The following is a 21,366-nucleotide window of genomic DNA, read 5'->3' on the forward strand; positions in this document are numbered from 1 at the left end:
CCCTAGAGCCAGCAGGCCTCTCAGAGCTGGATGTTCTCAGAGCCAGGTTGACATTGATGGTAAACAGAGACATTCCAAACCTGGAGGAATCGTAACAATGTGTCACCAGCGGCTGAGAGCAGGGAGGTGACAGGAACCGGGCAGGGTTCCATCCAGGCCCAGCTGCAGTGGCCTTCGCAATTACTCCAAGTGCCTACTGTGTGCAAGACCTGGGGGTACCGGCATTCCTGAGCTCCCTGCCCAGAAACCGTGGCAGCCGGCCCGCTGGTGCAGGGTCAGCCTCCTCTTGAAGGAGTGTGGAGAGTTTCGATCTGGCCTCTCCTCTGCCTCTCCGGCTCCTGGAGAGCTCGGAGAGGGGCAGGGTGGGGCTGTTGGAGATGCCATCTCCTCGGAGGCTGGGCCGGGACTGCATCTCCTGCCACCCAACCCTGGCAGCAGGGCCTGCCGCCTGCGGACCGGAGCCAGCTGTCCCTCGGCCCTATCGTTACTGCGCATTCCTCTCTGGCTAGAATCTGAGCTGGAAGGTATAAAACGAATATCTCGAGAGAAGTGTAAGGACCCCAGACCAAGGTGATGTGGTGATGACAAGAGCAGAGCTGGGCAAAACTGTTCTCTCCCCCTGCAGGAAGTGCCCCTGAATTGTGGGAGGGCCCAGGAGATAGATTCTGGCCTGGGGGACCCCTCCCCACCCCTGCCCTCCTTGCTGCTGAGGTTTTCTCCTGGTTCCCACCCCAGCTCTCTTCTGTCGGGAACCCAGACTGCGTATGCTAGGGTCTCACTGGCTGGCCCCCCATCACCCTAACACCCAGTCCCTGGTGGGTCTCCGGGGCCTTAGAACAGCCACCAGCCACCCACCCATCCCACTCTGAGCTATGCAGCTCAGAGTGTGGTCCAAAAAGTGTTCCCACTGCCCTTGAAGAGCTGAGCCCGACACGGGGACTGAGGGCTTAGAAATCTTTGCAGACACTGCTGCAATCTGCAGGCACGTGATGACTATTGTCTCATGTTACGGAAGTATTGGTCCGTGATGGATCTGCAATCCAGAATAAGCCATCAAACTGGTCCCTCGCCGCAAATTTGACAAGCACCCAGTTCCGGGAACTGCAGAGCAGGAGAAAGCCTCCCTGGGAGCCAGCCGGACCAGGAGCGTCACGCTCCTTCCCTTCGTCTCTCTGAGCTCAGATCCCTGAGAGTATCGGGACCATCAGAGCTTCCCCCATGGGGCAGGGAGTGGGCAGGGCTCGGCTAAAGTCTGGGGGACCCAGGCTGAGCTCTGGGGGCCTGGGGCAGGATGCAGAGGGGACGTCCAGGAAGGCAGTTAGCTATGGGGTCTCCGCTTTACCAGTAACCCCTTCCCCTCCCTCTGGAGCCTCATGGGGGCTCTCCCTGTAACGCCGTCGTTCAGTCCCCCAGCTTTGCCCCAGGAGCTGCATCAGGCACCAGATTGATAAGGCCCCAGGCCTCACAGCTGCAGGAGGTGTGGGTGGCACCGACAGTGAACAAACCAGTAGATAAACCAGGCAATTTCAGGTGGAAATAAAACAGGGCGATGTGATAGGGAGTGGGTGGGGTGAGCGTGGGGCCAGTGCAGTATATTAAATGGGAGAACAATACACCACCCACAGGTGGCGGGACTGTAGACAGCTTAACCAAGCCTCCCTGACAAGGAGTCATCCTAGAAACCCTCAAGGAAAGAGAGAAGGACAGGAGGGAGGAGCTGAGTGCTGGGGGCTTTGCCCTGCCCAAGTTCAAGGTCAGCCTGGCCTCTCTGCTTGCTCACAGGCTGGAGGGGCCCAGCCGCCTCTGTCAGGAGGGCTGCAGGCAGGGCAAGGAAGCATCCCCTCTACCGGCTCCCACCTTCGAAGTGCAAGAGGAGGCGATGTCCTGCCCGAAGGGGGTTACATTTCCAGGGTCCCCAGATCTCTCCAAGGCCTTGGGGGGGTTCTATGGAATGGTATTGATCTGCCCCAAACCCCACGCCATCCCCTCCTACCTGCAGATCATGGCCTTCCTGAGCGCATGCCCACACGAGTTCTGAGATGCGCTGAACCGGGGATGGGCCGGCAGGGCCGTGCTCCCTGCCCACCTGTTGCACCATTTCCCTGGCTGCTCTGTCTGCCTGGCCTCTTGGGCAACAGGCCTCCAGCCTCATCGTCACTCTCTTCTTGGAGTTTCCCGTGTTCCTGGTGCTTTGGGGGAAGCCTGGTTGTGAGGGTCAGGACTCAGCCAGTGCTGAGAAGCACAGAATTGGAAACTTTCTAAAGTGGAGGTTCTCAACCCTGGTGACACATTAGGATCCCCAGTGCCCAGGCCCTAACCCAGAGCCTAACTGAATCGGTTGGAGGTGGGGTCCTGGCAGCTGCATCTTTTAAAATCTCCCCAGGGGTTGCCAAGTGCAGGCATGTGATTGTAATTTCCAACATCCTCTCCCTTTACACTGGATGGGATGGAGGCGAGAAAACCCCAGAATGAAGGTGGAATGAGGGACAGGGAGGGGAAACCTGCATTCTGGGTCAGCCCCGAAGACCCCTCCTTGGGATCGTGATTTCCTCCTGAGCCCCCTTCACAGGATTGAGGGTTAAAAAGCCATCATGTCCCTGGTTGCTGAGCACAGTTGCTCCAAAAATGGCAATAGTGAAAACTCCTGGGGGCTCCATGGGGCCAGGTGGAGCAGGTGCCTGGCCAAATCAGACCTCCTCCGCCCCGGGAAGGCCTCCCGATTCCTCTGCCACTGGAATCTCAGCCCTCGTGCTCTCAGCTCAGCCCTGGAAGCAGGCCCCAACCCTATTTTCAGGGTGGCCACTGCCTCATTCTGCACCATTTCCTTCTAAACAAATGGCTTCCCCTTCGCAGAGGTCATCAGGGCACGTCCAGGGTGGGCAGGGCCGGATTTCTGCCCTGGGCACTCCCCGGAGGTGGGAAGGACCAGAGTATGCGGCCCTTGCAGGGCTGACTGGCCCTGGGCTGATTCAGGACCAGAGTTCCAGGCAGGGCTGCTGTAAGTCTAGCTGTCTGCTCAGGGCACCTGGGATGTAGGGAGTTCTCTTTCAGTCTTGGAATAACGCAGCCTTGTAAATAAGGACAAGGCTGCTGGCCGGTGAGCCGTGCTCTTCGATGGTGGCTGCCCAGGTACCTGTCTAAATGCTCTGCAGGGACCTCAGGATAGGTCCCTCAACAAAAGCCTCACAACTGGTCTCTCCCCTTCCAACCTGGCCCCTGCAATTTACCTTCCTCGCAGGGGCTAGCAGATCTTTGGAAAACATGGGTGGGGTCCATCATTCTCCTGCTGAAACTTTTCATGGGTTTCCTGTTGTCCCGAAGAGCAAATTCAAACTCCTACCATGTCCTGTGAGAGCTGATCAGTGTGGTCCCTGCCTCTCTGATTCCGCTCCCCCACCCCCTCCCCGCTCATTCCGGTTTCAACAGCCTCTCCTTTACTCAGACACACTCAGCTTTTTCCTCCCCGGGGCCTTTGCACTTGCTCTTTATTCCCGTGGCTCGTTGTTCTTCTCTTCTACCTGTTACCCTTCAGAGAGACCTTCCCAGATCACCCTGCCTAAAACGGCCCTCCCATCACTGTCTCTGTCACTCTGTTTTATTTCTTCCCAACATATATCACTATTAAAAGTGTCTTCTTTACTGAGTTGGTTTTTTTCTTCATGGTCTACCTCTGCCCCCAGAAAGTAAGTTCCTCAAAGACAGGGACCTTGTCTGGTCTGTTTGCTGTGAGTTCCCGGGCCTGGCAAATGCTCAGTAAGTGTTGGCTGAACGAATGAACGAAAGAAATTGACAAAGAGTTTCAAAGCACATAGTGGTTTAGAAATGAATACGTCACCATCCCAAATGGCATACATGCCAAGGATTGTTCTACATGCTTTAAGTACGTGAACTCACTTCTCTTTCGACAACTCTATGAGGTATGTAGAACAAGTGTCATTCACATTTTACAGATGAGAAAATGAAGGCACAGAGATGTTAAGTGATGTGCCCAAGGTCTCACACCTGGTCAAACCCAGGCACATAGCCAGCTCTCTATGCCTTACCATCTATGGGGTAGCATTAGTTGTGACGCAAATTGCTCAGATGGGTTGCACAAGACAGAGAAAATCCATTTCGCTACGTGTGGCCACCCCCACGTGGGTGTAATCAGGCTGCAGAGGGCAGGGGGCAGGGCAATGAGGGATTCCCTAAAAGAAGCAGAAGAATCCTATAGTGGGATAAGTCAGAAGTCCCAATGCTTCCTGCCACCCCAGACTCAGTTTCCCCATTTCCAAAGTGCAAAGAGGATGGGACAGGCGGGGGGATGACAGTGAGTGGGGCTCAGGAGGCAGAGGGACAAGCACGAGGATCTAGGTCAGAACCTGGGGGGTGGAGTGAAGTGCACACCTGCAGTTTCTGCTGGCACGGTGTCCAGGCCCCCTTCCTCTGCTAGCAGCACCCATTCTCTTTTGGGAACTTCGCCCTGGCCCGGGGGAGGGGGCTGTCCAACAAGGCGCCTGGTCTTCTCCTGGCCATGGGGTGGGCATGTGATGCAACTGAAGCCAATCAAAACCCGTCTCCAAACTGGGGAGTCCCAGCTCAGGGAAGCAGGAGGGAAGGAGGAAGGCGATGCCCATTCCAGACTCTGCCCAAAGTGTGCACATCCGCCGTGGCTGGGGAGCCCCTGCCACACTCATATTCCTCGGAAACCCCTGCCTGTCCATCTGACCTCATTTCCTACCACTTCCTCAACACTTGCCACATTCCTGCGACACCATCACTTTTCTATTCCCCAGACAAGGCAAGCTCCTTCTCACCCCAGGACATTTGCACTTGCTGTTCCCTCTGCTTGGAACATTCAGCTCCAGACCTTCCTTTGCACGATTGGCTTCTTTTCATCATATCAGCCTCCATCAGAAGTGTCCTCAGAGAGGCCTTCCCAGAACACCTGGCTGAACCCTGACCCACACAGCTGGTCAGTGTCTACCACATCCTCCTGTTGTGTTTTCTTCTTGACGCACATCATCATGGCTCAGGTTATTTTGCTGATTTACTTGTTGGCTTATTTCTCTCTGCCTCCCCTCACTTGACAGAAGCCCCATGAGAGCCCTTCTCTGAGTGTCTCACCTCCCCCCTGGCAGAGCCCCAGGCACTTGGTTGGTGCTCAATAAATAACATTTAAATGAATGAATGGGGCAGTGGATTAAGTCTAACCCCAGGGAATACTCACAGGGAATAATACTTCAAGGGAAGAGACAGTGAGGGAATTCTTTGTCCTATTTTCAAAGGGGAAAACTGGGGCACAGGAGAAGAGGTGGCCACATCAGAACTCACTCAACTTGTTCTTACTTCCCTGTGGGAGCAGAATTTCTCCACCTCCATCCTTGGGCTTTGAGGTCACTTCCCACAATTACAAGCAGAGTCACCCGAGGGCAGGGAATCCCCATGTGGTCCAAGGAACATTTGAACACCTGGACTGGAGGCACCTGGGAGATGGGAGGATGGGAGGGCAGGAGGCGGACAGGCTGGGTCCTGCCCTGTGCCCGTCCTAACTCATCGGCCGGCATGTGGGCCGTGTGGTCTGACTGGTTGGGCGAGGGTAGCGTGTGGGCTGGTGAGGGTGCCAGCCAGTAAACTGGAGATTGGCAGGCACTCTAGGGGGACAGCTCGTCTCCCAGTCTCTCCAGCACCACGTCAGCACTGACTCAGTTTGGGACTCTCAACTCAAGAAGCCTCAAGATTCCTTGGCATCCTTCCAGGAGCCAGGGAGGTGCTGGGCCAAGGGCTATTACACTGTCATCTGTAGGGTACCAGAATTTGCCCCCATAAAATATGTCTCTTTGGCATATTAATTATTTTAAGCTGGTTATTTTCTGTGAAAACGCAAACATGGGGGAAACTCTGAAAAATAAGTGTTACCCTTTTGCAAGACACGTTTATATTTGTAAGGGGAATTTTCGTTTGTAAGGGTGTCTCCCTCTCTGCATCTTGAAGAGGATGACCAAATCTCTAGAAACTCTTATCGGTGGAGAAAGCAATGACTTGAATTTGCGTAACAACCGTACTCTTGTCTGCTGTGCTTTTCCTGGTCACCTCCCAGCACTGACTCTCCCCACCTTAAACGTCTTCTTTTGTCTTTAGCTGAAAACAGTATTTAAAGTGAGGGCTTTGGCCATTTTGGGGAGTAACAAGGTTTTCCTGGGTCTCTCCCATGTATACATGTTATTAAGCATTTGTTTGATTTTTTTTCCTGTTAATCTGTCTCATGTCAGTTTAATTCTTAGACCGGCAAAAAGAATGTAGAAGGATAGAGCAAAATTTCCTCTTCCCTGACGCATTCATGCAACAGATAATTGTTGAATCTTTCCTTGTGGTGCCAACTCTTGTTCTAAGCATTTCATGTGCACTAATTTGTTCAACTTTCTCTATAGCCTATAAGGTGGGTACCATCATCCTCTTTTATAGGCAAACTGAGGTACAGAGAGGTTGAGAAATTTGTGAAAATTCCACAACTAGCTAAATTGTATTCCCCCCCAAATTCATATAGGTTAGGTTGAAGTCTTAACCCCCAGTACCTCAGAATGTGACTATTTGGAGATGGGGTCTTAAGAGGGGTAATTAAAGTAAAAATGAGGTCTTTCGGGTTTCTTAGAAGAAGAGAAGATTAGGACACACATACAGAGGGAAGATGGTATGAGGACACAGGGAGAAGATGTCCATCTAAAAGCCAAGGAGAAAAGCCTCACAAGAGACTAACACTGCCGACACCTTGATCTTGGAATTCCAGCTTCCAGAATTGTGAGACAGTCAATTTCTGTTGTGTAAGCTGCCCGTCTGTGTTCCTTTGTTATGACAGCCTGAGCAGACTAACACAGAGGTGCAGAGCCTGGATGTGGTTCCAGGCAGCCTGGAACGCCTATCTATCACCAAGCTCCATCCAGAGGTGCTGAAGGCATCCTAGCACCCACACGAGCCTTTCTCCCTGTGCTCGTCAGAGAGACTGAATGGGACTTGGAAAGAGAAGAGCGTTCTTAATCCATGATTTAGTGTTACTAATTACATGCCCATGTATCCCCTGAAACCATCTCCAGGATTGCCAGGGTGTATGTCCCTCACTTTGGGAAGTATAAACTGGACCAGTTAGGACCAGCCTGGGTCCCAGACAACCCATAGGCCCTAGTTGCCCCACGGTCAGCTCTCCCAGACCTTTGCAGGATAGCTGAGCATCTTAAGATTCTCCAGGCCAGCAATTAGCTCTACTGCTCTCTGTGGACTTGACCACCGTTAATTCGTCTTCTGGGAGCGCAACATGTGGACAGACCCCTATGCGGCCTCATGGTGTAGGGCAAGGCTTCTCAGTTTAATGTCCATGTGCACCTTCTGGGGATCCTGTTAAAATGTTGGCAGGGAGGGAGGGTGACTCAGGAGCTGGGCTCAGGGGAAGACTTCGACAGACGCTGTGGTCCCCGCCATGCATAGGAAGCCAGTGGCTGGAGAGGTGGTTAGTTTTCCTCACAGCAGGGATGTTCAGAGCCCATTTCAGGAAAAAACAAAATATCTCCCTACTTAATCTTTAGCCAAAGGCTCATTTGCCGGTTTTCTGGCCTCCAAATCTGGGATCTAGATGTCAACTCACACGTGCCTAGGGTGTCAGGAAATCCAATGTGAAATTAGGTGTTCAATGACTATGATCGCGTTTGGTTAAAGGACTAATGCAGTGTTTCTCAAAATGTGGTCCACACACCACCAGCATCAGAAACACTTGGCAGTTGGGGGCTGGGGAAAGAGCTTGTTAACCATGCAGATTCCTAGAAAAATGGTACAGATGAACTTATTTGCAAAGCAGAAATAGAGTCACACATGTAGAGAACAAACTTATGGTTACCAAGGGGGGAAGGGGGGTAGGATGTGTTGGGAGATTGGGATTGACATATATACACTGCTGTGTATAAAACAGATAACTAATGAGAACCTACTGTACAGCACAGGGAACTCCATTCAATGTTCTGTGGTGACCTAAATGGGAGGGAAATCTAAAAACGAGAGGATATATGTGTATGTATAATTGATTCACTTTACTGCACAGCGGAAACTAACACAACATTGTAAAGCAACTATACTCCAATAAAAATTAATTTAAAAATTAAAAAAATAAAAATAAATAAAATACTTGAAAAAACATGCAGATTCTTGGGTTCCATCCCAGACCTACTTTTCTAGCACTTCTAGAAGGGGCGGCCCAGGAATTTGCATGGCTCATGGGTTCTCCCAGGTGATTCATATGGGAATCACTTTCAAAATCTCTGGGCTCATATATTTGCTTCCTTGTCAGTCTGTGTAGTTTTTGTTTCCTTTTGTGTCAGCTCTATTGTGTGCATGTCTTTGATGGTCAGCTGCCTTAAATCCCTTTGGAAGTCAGATAGTAAAGTAAATCCATGAGGCTTCAAATGTTACTGGGTGTCCTAGGGAACCACACTGCCCCTTTGATGCTCTTCTTGTCAATGAATCCACCATCAAAGCGCAGCTCACACGGAAGCTGCCCAATGACCCTTCCTTAATACCTGAATTGAGCCAACTGGTCCTTGTATCTTTAGGAAACCTCCCCAGCTCTTCAGGAAACATTGGCACCCTCGGACACTCCAATGGACCAAGTCAAGCCCTTCACACTGGGTCAAGAGAAGTGTCCATTACAAGTGAGGCCCACAGCCCTCAGACCTCTGTATAAGGTTACTTCCTTTACATGTCTCCCTGAAGGGACTTCTGAGTCTCCTTTGGGTTATTCTTCTCCCAGACCCAGCATCATTCTAAAGTGTGAGCAGAACCTTGGATTCCAAGTTACTATTATTTCTCACCTGCTAATTTCTCTGCCTCAGCCCACTCTCACCCTCCCCAACCTTCCCACATGACAGTCTATCAGACCATGTCACAACGGCCTTAAAACTTCAACTGTGCTCCATCACTCTTGGAATGAAGTCCCCAACCTAACTTAGCCCAACTGCCTTCCCCACCTTCATCCTCATGCTCCCCTTCCCAGCCACACTGGCTTCTTTCAGACTTTCTTACCCACCATGTTCCGACCCACAGTCGGAACATGGGCCTTTGAACATGCTGCTTCCACCCTCCCCTTTTGCCAAGCCAACTCTTAGCTATCCTTCAGCACCACCTCCTCAGGGAAGCCCTCCCTGATGTCTCTGCCTGGGTCAAATCCCGTTACTGCAGGCTCAAAGAGCACCGGCTTCCTTGTCCTTCATAGCACGCTTGTCACATTTGGCTGAACGATTACTTAATTCATTAATTCACTATTGCTAGGGTGCTTGTGCACCCCAGTTTCCCTGGGACAGCTCCTATTTATGATTATTTTCCCACTGCAATTTTTAATAGCACCCCTTTCACTCTTAAAAATGTCTTACTTTGCGTGATAAATTATATGGCCATCCGCCTGATAACCCACCCCACCAGACTGTAAACTCCACGAGGACACTGCTCATCTTTGCATTCCTAACAGCTGGCTCCAGAGAACGAGGCTGATCCTGCATGGCTATTGATGACCTACCCTTGAAAGTGACATAGCATCACTTCCACCATTTTCTGCTGGTCGACTGGACACCAGTTGATGAGTGCAAGCTCTCAGTGGGCTGAGTATCGAAGAATTTGCAGACATGTCTTAAAAACACCACATATCCTCAAAGACTTGAATTTCATTCGTTAATTCATTCATCAAATATTTATTGATTCCTGTGCTCCTGCCTCTTGTCACACAGTTTGGGCACAAGAGTTCCTAGCTGAGAGGTAAGGGGTGACATCCAGCCATACGCCTGGCTTGGGGTTGTGTCTGCTTGGAGGAAGGGGCATTTTTTTTCCTTTGCAGGAAGGTGCCATCTTTATACCAAGCTGTATGCACTAAAAGGTTGCTTTTTTTCTGAATGACAAGTTCGGAAGGGGTATTTTTTTCTAATTTTCATAAAGGCGCCCTAAAGACTAACAGAAACCCTGACTGATCACCTGCTATGGCTCAGACATGGATTAAAAATCCCCGGCAAGACAGAGGCGGCCTCTGCTCTTGGGGACCTTGTGTTCTAGTGGGGAGTGAAGACAATGAGTGAGAAAGCACACACATAAAAACTTAACACACATAATTACAGATTGTAAATAACATGATGGGAGAAAAGGCCTGCCTCTGAGCACCTCCTCTGTGCTGCTCGCTGGAGGCTGAGGCTGCCTTATGCAGGGCTACCACCTCTCAGGGGCTGTGGTGCAGGGGAGCAAACAGAAATGGGCTCTGTCCAAAAGGATTCTAATCCCATATAAGGAGGGAGTTCCAGACTGTTCAGGTATAAGGACTTTAAGATCAAGAAATGCCCAGAATGGTTTAAATACCTTCTTGCCCGGAAGCACAGAACAGACAGGAATTTCTGGGTCTCCTCCTGCCCTATCACTGTTTGAATTTTAAACGGGGAGACCATGAGTGTAGTGTGTGTGTGTGTGTGTGTGTGTGTGTGTGTGTGTATCTTTCATTGGAAATAGCAGACATCCGTATTTCCCTATACCCAAAGATTCTAAGGGTTTGTGAGTCTGGCCTGAGTCCTGAGGCTGGGGTTGCCTGGCCTGAGAGTTTACTCAGCTTAGGGGGTTGCTTCCATGGTTTTATAGCCTAAGAGACAACCCATATACACAAACATATCCAGGAATCTTAGAAAGCAAAGCAAAACAAAACCTGTATCAGTATCAAGCAGGATAATGAGTAGAACTGACCAGTGGTGGTTGGTATGTTCCAGACAGCAAAGGTTTTTTGAACGAGTTCGTTCACTGCTCTTTTCCCAGTGCCTTGCACCCAGAAGAGTCACAGTAAGTACACTTTAAGTGAAAGATTGGAAAATTATTATTTCCCTGAGCAATTGTTTGGCAGAAAGGAAGGAAGGAAAGGATATTTCTTTGAAAATTTTAAAATATTTAGAAAAGTACAAAGGATGCTCTCATAGACTGAAGGAATAATATTTATGATTGTACTTAAGATCCCAGGAAAACAAGAGCACACCCTGGGACACTATTAACAACAGGAATTTTTTCTTCTCCTTCTGCTCCTCGGTGCCAAATTGTACTCCATCATTTCAGAAGATGGGCCAAGAGAACTGGCCTCTACCCACCTTGCGTGCTGGGAGACACCTGGGGACTTTCTTCTGTGACTTGCCAAGAATATCCCATGGGCCATCCTGGGCGCCAGACGTTTGGGTGGTAATGACATTGGTGGTAGGAGCGAACTTGCCCATTTCCTGTTACTCTTTCTGACTGTATTTCAGGGAGATTCAAATCTGGGAGTGCTCTGAAGCTCTGTCCCTATGGTGCCAAAACTCCTGATGCAAACTGAGAACTGCAGTCAAGCAGCCAGATGTTTTGGGTCTCAATGCCAAACATTTCTATAATGGGCAAAACCCAGACTCACCCCTCAGGTTCTGCTCGCGGTACACTTGTGTTCATTACCTGGCTCGGGCGGGGGAGAAGTGAAAGCCCCAAACAGCATGGGCATGGCTGGAATCTCCAGAGGTTTGGAAATTCTGTGGCTCTTGTCTTTGGTGATCAGTCATAAGTCAAATGGACAATATTTGTGTTGTGAGTTCTTCTTGCACTGGGCAGGAAATTTTATGACAAAGAGAAGCGGTGAGACCCAGAGCTCCAAGCATTAAGTGGGAGGACACGAGGGCTTGTTTCTCTGCTGGAAAGCATCGTCTCCATCCTGCCCCCGACCCCATCTGTGGAGGTGGGCGACAGGGAGGAAATGGTCTCAAGAGAGCGTATTTCTCAGATCCCACTCTGGGAATTCAGATTTCTTGACTCTCCATACAGCAGGCGCTAAGGGCTTTCCAAGATGTCTCTCGACGGCAAGATGGGAAACCAGCTAAGCCCCGTCTAGAAGTGCTGATGGCAGGGCCTTTGGTTTGGAGGATCCTGCTCCATATCTGGAAGAGTAGCCAAGAGAAAATGTTGCTTGCAGGCCTTTAGATGTGCTTGCTACATTCCTACACCTAGAAGCACTTAGCACGGTAAGCTAAATGCAAAGATAGTGTTGGACCCTGAGAGGTGAAGTGACTTGCCAGGATAACATGGCTAGTGGGAGATTTTTTTGCTGCTTGGCTACATGACTTGCTTTGCCAATGAAATGTGAGCATGCAGAAGCTTTTTATAGCCAGTGAGTGGTTCATCATCTTATCTTCCTAATTCCCTGAGACCAGCAATGGTCCGTATAGAGGCTGCTCCACTAGCCTGCCTCCAGAAGTAAAGATGATATGGACCCATGGTCAAAATCAACCCGTAATGGACATATATTGTGAGCAAGATATATCAATACTTGTGTTGCAAGCCACAAAGATCGTGGGATCATTTGTTATCATGCCATAACCTAGCCTATCCTGACTGATACAAAGTCTACAATAGAACCCAACCCCACCCCCCTCAGATTTAGCAGCTTAAAGCAACACACATTTAACACAGATTTTGTGGGTCAGGAAGCTGGGCATGGCTTAACTGGGCCCTCTGCTTCAGTGTCATCAAGGTGTTGGCCACAGCTGGGGAAGGATCAACTGGGGAAGGATCTGCTTCCAAGTTCACATGGTTGTTGGCAGCATTCTGGTCACTGGGGGCTGTTGGACTGAAGGTCTCTGTACCTGGCCAGCGGTTGGCCAGAATTTCCCTTGGTCGTTTGCCATGTGGGTCTCTCTAACATGGTAGTGTACTTCATGAAAGCATGCAAGCCTAGAGGGCCACAGAATGTGCTGGTGACACAGAAGTCATAGTTTTTATAACCTAACCATGGAAGTGACATCCCACCATTTTTTCATTTTATTCTAGTCATGAAAAGTCATTACGTCCCACCCACTCTTAAGGGGAGGAGAGTACACAAGACTGTGAACACCAGGTGGCAGATCACACGGGGCCATCTTATCTACCAGTTTGTTTTCAAAGGAAATGGTTATTAAATGGAAGTTAGTAAAACCCTTATCATCTGTGAAACTGACCCACCAACCAAAAGCAGTTTTCACTGGTTGAATCACATTCACATTTGATCCATTCCCATCATGACTCTATGAATTTAGGTCACATTTTCTTTTAGATCTCCATCCTTTTTGACCAGAGCCCACATATTCTTCTCCATCAGCTCTTCTGCTACAACTCCAGGTTCTACTGGGCTGCCTTGAGGTTGGGGATCAGATTTGCCCGCAGGCATGGACATCCCAAGTCATTCCTTCTGAGAACAGAAAAGAGTCAACAGGAATAGGCCACAAGAAACTGGCAGAACCTTAAAACATTCAAGCCAGAAAGAACACACAGGAGACCACTGAGTTCTCAACCAACTTCTCTTTCCAACCCTGAATGAACGCCCCAGCCTTCTCCATGGCCTCCCATGCCTTCAGATGCCTTCCTTACAGTTCTCTCTCCCCATATGAGATGATCCTTTTATCAACCAGCTACAGCTGTGAAACAGACAACCGTGATGCCTCAATGACGTGCAAGAATAGACATCATTTCTCATTCATGTGTCTGCAGCTTGGCTGGAGCAGTCTGAGCCCCATATGGAAGTTCCGTGGGTCATGTAGGGAAGCTCTGCTCCCATGTCTCATTTTTCTGGGGCCAATGGACTACTGGAGGTTTATTCTGCTTATACAAATGGCAAAAGCACAAGAGGGCAAGCCCTACCGCTCAAGCACACTCCCAGCCTTTGCATGTGTCACATCTGCTAATATCTCATTGGCCAAAACCAGTCACGTGGCTTAACTCAAGGCCAAGGGGTTAAGTATGCTCTCCTAGCCAGGAGATTATAGTTGCAGTGTGGATATCCACTACTATATAGCGGGGCAAAGAATTGGGACCCGGAACTCAGTTGAACACACTCTTACTTTTCCCCCACACCATGCTGAGGATTCAAACTTATTACTGAAACACCAGGAGTGGGGATACAGTGGGTATAAGGCAGGTTTCTGCCTCCAATCTTCCTGGAGAGACAGGTGTATATTTGAAGAGAGAAAACTAAGGGGTGCAAGTAGCAGGTGAATTGCACAGGTAGGTGGGGTTCCGGAGAAGGTTTGGAAACAAATGAGAGATGCAATCAATCATTCCTTTCTCTGGGTCCCAGAGAGGCATCTTGGTGTCTGGCCAGGTTCTTCCTCGTGTGGGGCATGCCCCACCAGAAGGCAAATGGGAGGTGATTTTTGGAGGAGGAGGCATTGCCCAGCCTTGAATCATGGAGTGGGAACGTAATTCCCTTTTCCAGTGATCTTGCAATAGTTCTGATTAGAAGGAGAAAGTCTCCTTCTGTGCTTAGCGTGAGTCTAACCCCCATCTTACTCTTGTTGATCTCCCTTTTTAATAGATCCTAAACCTCAGGTTCACGGACTCTCTCAAGCAACAGTATCTGGTTAGCATGTACTCACACTGTTTTCTCTGGGTAGCGTTTATATTTGTAAGTTTGTCTTCTATTTTTGGTGGTTGGAATTGGTTTCCTGTTTACCGTGATGATATAGGGCTTCCTTTTTAAAAATAAATATAGTTAAATAAATAGAGTTGACTTAAAGAAAAATATTAAGTGAATACTTGTTCAGGTGGCTAGTGGGTATGGTAGAAATTATGGCTTGACCCTGGTGAGCATTTTGTAAATAGGGATGTAGTGGGAGGAGGAGAGCGGGGTTTGCCACGGTCAGTCTGACTTCGAATCCACACTCGATCCCTTGAATAGGGCCTTTGGGCGAGTTACTTAGGTAGCCTCCCTGAACCTTAGTTCCTTCACGGACTGTTGTGTTATATTGATGACAGTATTTGTAAAGTAACTGGCACAGAGTGAGGGCTCAGCAAACGGCAGAAATCCACCTGCTGCAGCCTCTACCTGGACTGTCCATTCTGGGAGAGACTTTTGGGTTTTCTCTGTCCTCCAGGTGGCCATGGGACAGGCAGGCATCACTGTCCCTGCTGGTGGGTGGGCCCTGCATGGCCCTCCTCTGCAGCAGCCAGGCCCCACTCTCCTCCCCTTTTATGTGGGGTCTCAGTTCAAATGAACACCTTCCTACCCCCTCTCCAGCCCTACAAAGAATCTCTTGCTTGGGAGATGAAAGTCTTGATTAGCCATAGAATTTCAAAATTAAAAGAGATGTGGCAGGTCAGACACTAGGCCAGCTGGGGAACCTCAAGATGGGGTGTGGGGTGGCCCTTTGGAAGGGGCCTCAAATCGCCTAAGGATTTCTAATTTAGACCCAAGGAGGCTCTCGCCTTGCAGACTTCCCCGACAGGACTGAAAAAAGACGCATCAGAAAGTTTAAGCATGGCGTCCCAGCCAGACCAGCTACTGCATAATAAGTTAGCATTTCTTAAAAGGGTTTCTAATTCTTTTGTTAGTGGCACAAGTCCATTGCCTTATAGTTTGGGGTGTGTGCAAATAACATCACCGTGTCCAATTAAAAGCTTAAAATATACTGTAATATGCTGTGGTCCTGTTTTGGAATTGCTTCCGTGTTTCAATACAGTAAATCCTCCCTCCCTACTCCACAGCCCCACAGATGGGGCTCAGGCCCCTCTGGTCTTTTCCCCCATCCCATAAGAACCTCCAGGGCAGATCAGCCCTCTCAGTTCCCAGATGGGGAAACTGAGGCTGGAGAGAAAGACATTTCCTTGCCTTTTGCTGTCATTGCCAGGGACAGTAAATTCCAGGACTGCGGGGTCAAAAGATATGGGTGGTGGTTTGTGTGAGTCAGACCCTGGAGGAGTCCTAAGACTGCGTCCCTGGTTGCCCTGCCACCTCCCACCAAGGCCAGGGACTCTATGTCGGAAAATAAAAATAACCATAGCTAAGATTAACTGAGCACTTACTATGTACCAGGCACCGCGCAGGTATGACACTTTCAGGCCTTACAACAACCCAAGGAAAGAGGTCCTATTGTGACTTCCATTTCCAGAAGGGGATACTGAGGCAGGCAAAATTAAGGAGATCACTAAGTTAAGAAAAGTGCCAGGGAAGGGGTTCTAAAGTAGGGAGTCGGATTCCAGAAAACTCGTCCTTAACCCTTACCGGAAGGGAAGACAAGAACGCGGGAGAAGAAGGGCAGGAGAGGAGGGGCAGCTGGAAACCCGTAAGGGCGAGCGCAGCGCGGAATGCCTTCCAGCTGCCAGGAAGCTCGGATTTCTCCCTCTTTCCCCAGAACTACGCTACCAGCTCTGCCCTAAACTTGGCCCAAGTGGCGCAGGGAGGCGGGCTGGGGCTGGGGGCGCTCCCCAGGCTCCGGCCTTTCTCTCCAGTGTCCCCCACCCGCTTCCCGCGGTCCCTCCCATTCTGCTCTCCGGGCTCCTGACTTCACGACCCGGGAGGCGGGGTCGGGGAAGGAGGGGGGACGTGGGGAGGCGGCTCGGCGCCACGGAGAGGGAGGAGGGAGGGCGCGCAGTCCCAGCCCAGAGCTTCAAAACAGTCCGGCGGCCTCGCCTCGCGCCCCAGCCCGACTGTCTGTCCAGCCGCCAGCGTCCGGTGAGTCGGGGTCTCGCCCGGGAGCCGCGCGCAGGTAGCGGGGGGCTCCGGGCTGCGAGCGACGGGGCAGCGGGGTCGCCAGCCACTGCACTTACCGGACCCAGAGAGGTCCCTGCAATTGGTGGGGGACAGGAAGGGGCCGAGGCCCCTCCCTGCCGAAAATCCACTGTTCCTCTGCCAGATTGCGAGGGCGCGGACTTCCCGCCTGCGCCGAGCTCGCTCGGGACCCCGAATTCCACCTCCCCACCCCCGGACTGCTTCCTTCGCCTTTTGCGTCGAGGCGGGCGGGAAAAGTTTGGGGAGGAGTCAGGGCGACTCCCCTCGCCCCCGCCAACTCCACTCCCAGGGTTCTCGGCGTCCCGGGTAGCCCCTCTCTCGTCGTGTGAAGTCCCCCGGCGCCTTGGCGCACGGTCCCCCGCCTCATGGAGCGCGCCGGACCCGCTGCGCCCTGGCTGGGTCATTGGGTCCCCTCTCGGCCCCCGGCGGCGGCTCCGTTGCGCCCCCCAGCGGCAGGGAGCAACTGCCTTAGGTTGGACGAGCGGAGGAGCTGGAGGCACTGCTTGGATGACGCCTGTCCCCTCTCCACTCCGGTTGGGCCTGGGGGGCTACGAGGGCCCCACCCATGGGTCCGGAGAAGGGGGAGCCTGGAGCTCGTATACAGGAGGACTATACACTCTCCCCAAATCCAGGGTCCTAAATATACCCCAGGGAGGCCCTAATTTGGGACTGACATGGGAACCTCATAAATGGGGATTAGTTGGGGGCACCTGTGCCTGAGGGAGACTACAGAGAGCAAAGCCCTCCCTCCGGACTACAGGACCCACCTCTTACTTTGGAACAAGAATGACAGCCCAGTTTCAGGTTTGGGAAAAGGGGCAGTGCCCCCTCCCGAGCTGCAAAGATGTGTATGTGGGGTGAGGTGGGGTGATCTTTTAACTTAGTTGTGTCTAAAATGCAGAGGCCAGTCTAAAAAGTGACAGGCAGAGTGAGGAGCAAGGTAATGGGCTTGGAGAGGGTCTTAAGCAGCTGGTAGCCCCCATATTGTATGATTTCACTGACAGGAAGCACTTAGAATAGGCAAATTCAGAGGGTCAGAAAGTGGAGCAGAGGTACCTGGGGCTGGCAGAGAGGGATGGGGAGTTATTGCTAGTGGGTACAGAGCTGGGGAGGATGAAAACATTTTGGGTATAGGGAGTGGTGATGGTTCCATGACATTGTAAGTGTATTTAATGCCACTGGATTCTACACTTAAAAGTGGTTAAAGTGCTCAATATTCTGTGATGTATATTTTACCACAATTAAACAGAGAGTCTGCAGCCACCTCTGTGCTTCAGTTTGATTCAGTTAGAAATTCCAGAATCCGCTCACGGTTGCTGGCCACCTCTCCCCAGAATTTGGCCTCAGTAAGGAAGTGGACGGCGGGTGAGGAAGGGACACGAGCCGGGTTTCCCCAGGAGCCTGGAAGGGACAAGGAAGGGGACAGAAGCTGATGGAGCCTCTGATGGAGCTGCCACAGCTGATGGAGCTGCCACAGGGGTCTGTGGCCACTAACTGTAAATACAGGGCACAACCATCCAGCCCTCCCCGCCACTCCCCTGCACACACAAGTAATGTCTAAGGCCCTTTGTTTCTGGAATGGAAGTGAGTGTTTCACCTAGATTTCCTTTCTCTGCCTTGTGCATAATATCTGCAGGACAGGAGCTGAAACCACGAGTGTGTGTGCACGGACTCTCCATTTTCCAGCAACAGGTGACTCACGGGCAGGCTCAACTGGCTCATTTCTCACCCCAGGCGCGTGCTGACTCTCCTGCCCTCTGCGGCCTTCCTGGTTGAAGGGGGTACAGCCGAGGCCGCCTCTGTGTCATAGTAAACTCTGCCAGACATGACCAGGAAGGGAAGTCTGTCAAGACAAAAATACATGAATGCCTTTCCAGGCCAGATGGGGTGGCGGTAGATTGCTGGCTGCTTGGCGGGATTTGTCTGGAGGGCAGGAGTGCAGCCACTGTCCTGGGGAGGTGCACATAGTTTTGTGTGTGTGTGTGTGTGTTGCAACATGCGGCCGCTGCCCAGCTCTGTGGACAAGTGAGGCCTCTGACATGGGCTTCGGGGGCTAAGGCGGGATGGGGGTGGGCTCCCCAGCTACGGGGTGGTGGCAGCCATCCCCCAAAGGTGGGGTGCGGTCCCAGGCATTGGGACTGCGGAGCAGAGTCCTTCCAGAAGAGGCAGTTAAAGGTCGGCGACAGGACTCCAGTGCAGGAGGATGGGCTCCGGGGACGTCTTACTGGGCTTAGGCAATTGGCAGCAGCAGCTGGAACAGGGAGCGAGGGCAGCTGGCGCCTTAGACAGAGCTGGAGCCTGACGCTTGGATGTTGGCTTCATCTTGTCCAGGGAAGGCTGGGGGTAGGAATAGGGGTGGTGGGAAGAGGAGGCTCCCTTTCTCACCCCAGGAACGATGGAGTCTGCTCCCTGCAGGAGTGACCCAAAAGTGCTGTTTTGGCAGGACTGACCCATGGGGCGAATTGTCAGATGTATCTGGCTCTTGTTAGGGACAGGCCGAGGGGGGAGTCTAAAAATATCCGAGACAGAGCTGCTACCCAGGGAGAGTGCCGGCCTGGTAACCCAACACCCATGGCAGCACTAGCTCTGCTCCGCTCCAGCCACTGGGGCTCTTCCAGGCAGCCAAGCCTTGGGCAGAGGGTAGGAGGGGTGAGAGCACTCTGCATTCAGGGCAGCCATGGACTAAGATTTTCAGGAACAAAAGGGCCTTAGAAAGTCCCAGTTTGCCAGCTAAGGATGCTCAGAGAGGTGGAGTGACTCACCCGAGGTCACTCAGCAAGTTGGCGGGAGTACCTGGACGAGATCTGGGTCTGGGGACTCACTGCTGAGGAGCCTGATGGCTGGGAGTGGTCAGTGGGTTTCCAGGCTAGGTCCCCAGGGTCAGGGACCCTTATGGCATGTGCCATCCATCTGGGATGCTGATCGGAGAAAGGTGGGCCGGGAGCCATGCTCAGGCAGTGGGTCATTTCCCACTGGCATTGGGTCGCTCCCGGCCACAGTTGTCGGGCTCTGAGGATGTCGTCCATCCTGGGGGTGGGGGTGAGTAGGACGACGGAGGCTGGAGGAGGACCGTCTTCCCATCCGAAGACACTTGGTTTGTTCATGTGGTATCTCAAGGGTTTAACAAGGAGTTGTTGACCTGAATAGATGAATTTCCAGGGCTCTCACTTTCCTGGGGAGGCTGGGTTTCTGTTGATCCAAAAGGGAACAGAGGGTGAAGAGATTGCCCAGCTTCCTGCCCTCCTCAGACAGGTTGGATGACATCAGCTTCTAGAAGCTTCCTAGCACTCCTGGGTCTAGAGCTGAGGGAGCGGTCGCCGGTGTGATATTTGGCGTCAAGACTGTTCTGAGAAATTTGGATGTGAAACATCTATCACCCTGCAGGATGCAGAGATGGACAAGTTAAGTCCCTCAGTGAAAATTGCTTGTAGCCTAAGACCAAGTAAGTTTGCCTGATAGAGAAGTCGCTTTGAAGATTTCTCTTTCTGGCGCTTCTGATCACAAACTTCTCTGGAGGGCTCTCTTTCCTTAAAATGAGATTAGTTTAAAAATTTTGCAGTGAATAAATATGACCCAAAGTCTCATTCATCTTATTCTAATGAACGTTTCCCAAAGCGTGTTATCACTGGTGGTAACGAAGATCGTTTTAAAAAGTTCACAGCTGAACATGAAACGAAAAAGAGTAATTATGTCTTTTTCTCAGTTGGTAGTTGGGAAAAAAACACAAACAGCACACAGACCCATAGTTTCACTACTGTGTAGGGTGAAACTTAAGTTGATATTTTAAACTTTAAAGCATTTTTTTTAAATAATGGGAGGGTATAATTAATAAGCACAGGTGATCCTTGGATTTGGCACAAATCTTAGCGCAGGAGTGACTGACTGCCTTTTGGGAGATCGCGTAACTGGGGCTGAGATGTTCATCCTTTTGACAACATGACTAAACCTGAAATGTCTGTAAGCTCCCCACCCAAGCTCGTCTTCTGCAAAGAGCCCCGAGGTTCAGCTTCAGACCAAACCCGCCACTCAGTTTCCAAGGGAGTCCTCCCCATCTTTGATGAGGGTCATCGTGCGGCCTGGATGACCTTGGACGGTTGTTCCAGGGATCGGAGGAGTCGATGTATTGGTGTATTATACATGGAAGTGGCTTGAGATATTTGTGGTTTGCTTGAACCAAAGGAAAGCCGAGGGAGGGGCTGGCTTGCCCACTCTCATCTTGATGGCTGCTGTTAAGTGACTGGGCAGTGAGCTGTGTAGGCAAAGAGGGATTTCCCTCTATTCAAAGCAGGTTACAGTCCAGCGAAGAGGATGGTGGGTCCAAGGATGTACGCGCCAGGACCGGGGTCACAAGATGGGGTTTCAGGGAAGCCCATGTCGTGGTGTTCAAGAGTTTCCTTAAGGCTGTAGGACTGGAGATGGACTTGGAAGAGTCCCTAGAATTTCCCTGGGCAGTGATATTTCCGGGTTTGCAGAAGGGAGGGAAAGAAAAGGCCGAGGTTGCAGGCAGGAGCCCTGCTTGAGAAGCCTTGAGCGTCCGGTTAGGCCTGCAGTGCAAGGTGCGGGAAGGGAGGGCAGGGCTGGGCGGTAGAGCTGGGAGGGCGAAGGTGAAGGGGGCTTCCCTCCACATCCCAATGAACCTGGCTAGGGAGGCAGGCATGATGATGTTCATACAGCAATGTTGGGATGAAAAAGAGAGAGAAAAAGGAAAAAAGTGGAAATAACCTAGAAGCAGCTAAAGATGCATCAGTCATGTTACAGAAGTTAGAAAGAGCAAGGTGCAGGGTGTGTGGGAGGGGCAAAATAGGTGAAGGGGGTTAAGAGGTACAAACCTC

At 51.2% G+C, this 21,366-nt stretch overlaps 1 protein-coding gene across 1 annotated transcript in view; it reads left to right on the plus strand.

Moving 5' to 3' along the window:
• The first annotated feature begins 16,405 nt into the window (after window positions 1–16,405).
• The window catches only part of EMP2 (epithelial membrane protein 2), a 39,244-nt gene continuing 34,283 nt past the window's right edge, over window positions 16,406–21,366 (plus strand). The window contains exon 1 of the mRNA XM_024744147.1: window positions 16,406–16,477. The gene's annotated coding sequence lies outside the window, so the exon portion shown is untranslated. The remainder of the gene's footprint in view (window positions 16,478–21,366) is intronic.

This window comes from Neophocaena asiaeorientalis, unplaced genomic scaffold (genome assembly GCF_003031525.2).
Source record: "Neophocaena asiaeorientalis asiaeorientalis breed wild unplaced genomic scaffold, Neophocaena_asiaeorientalis_V1.1 scaffold91, whole genome shotgun sequence".
In the NCBI taxonomy this organism is placed as follows: domain Eukaryota; kingdom Metazoa; phylum Chordata; class Mammalia; order Artiodactyla; family Phocoenidae; genus Neophocaena; species Neophocaena asiaeorientalis.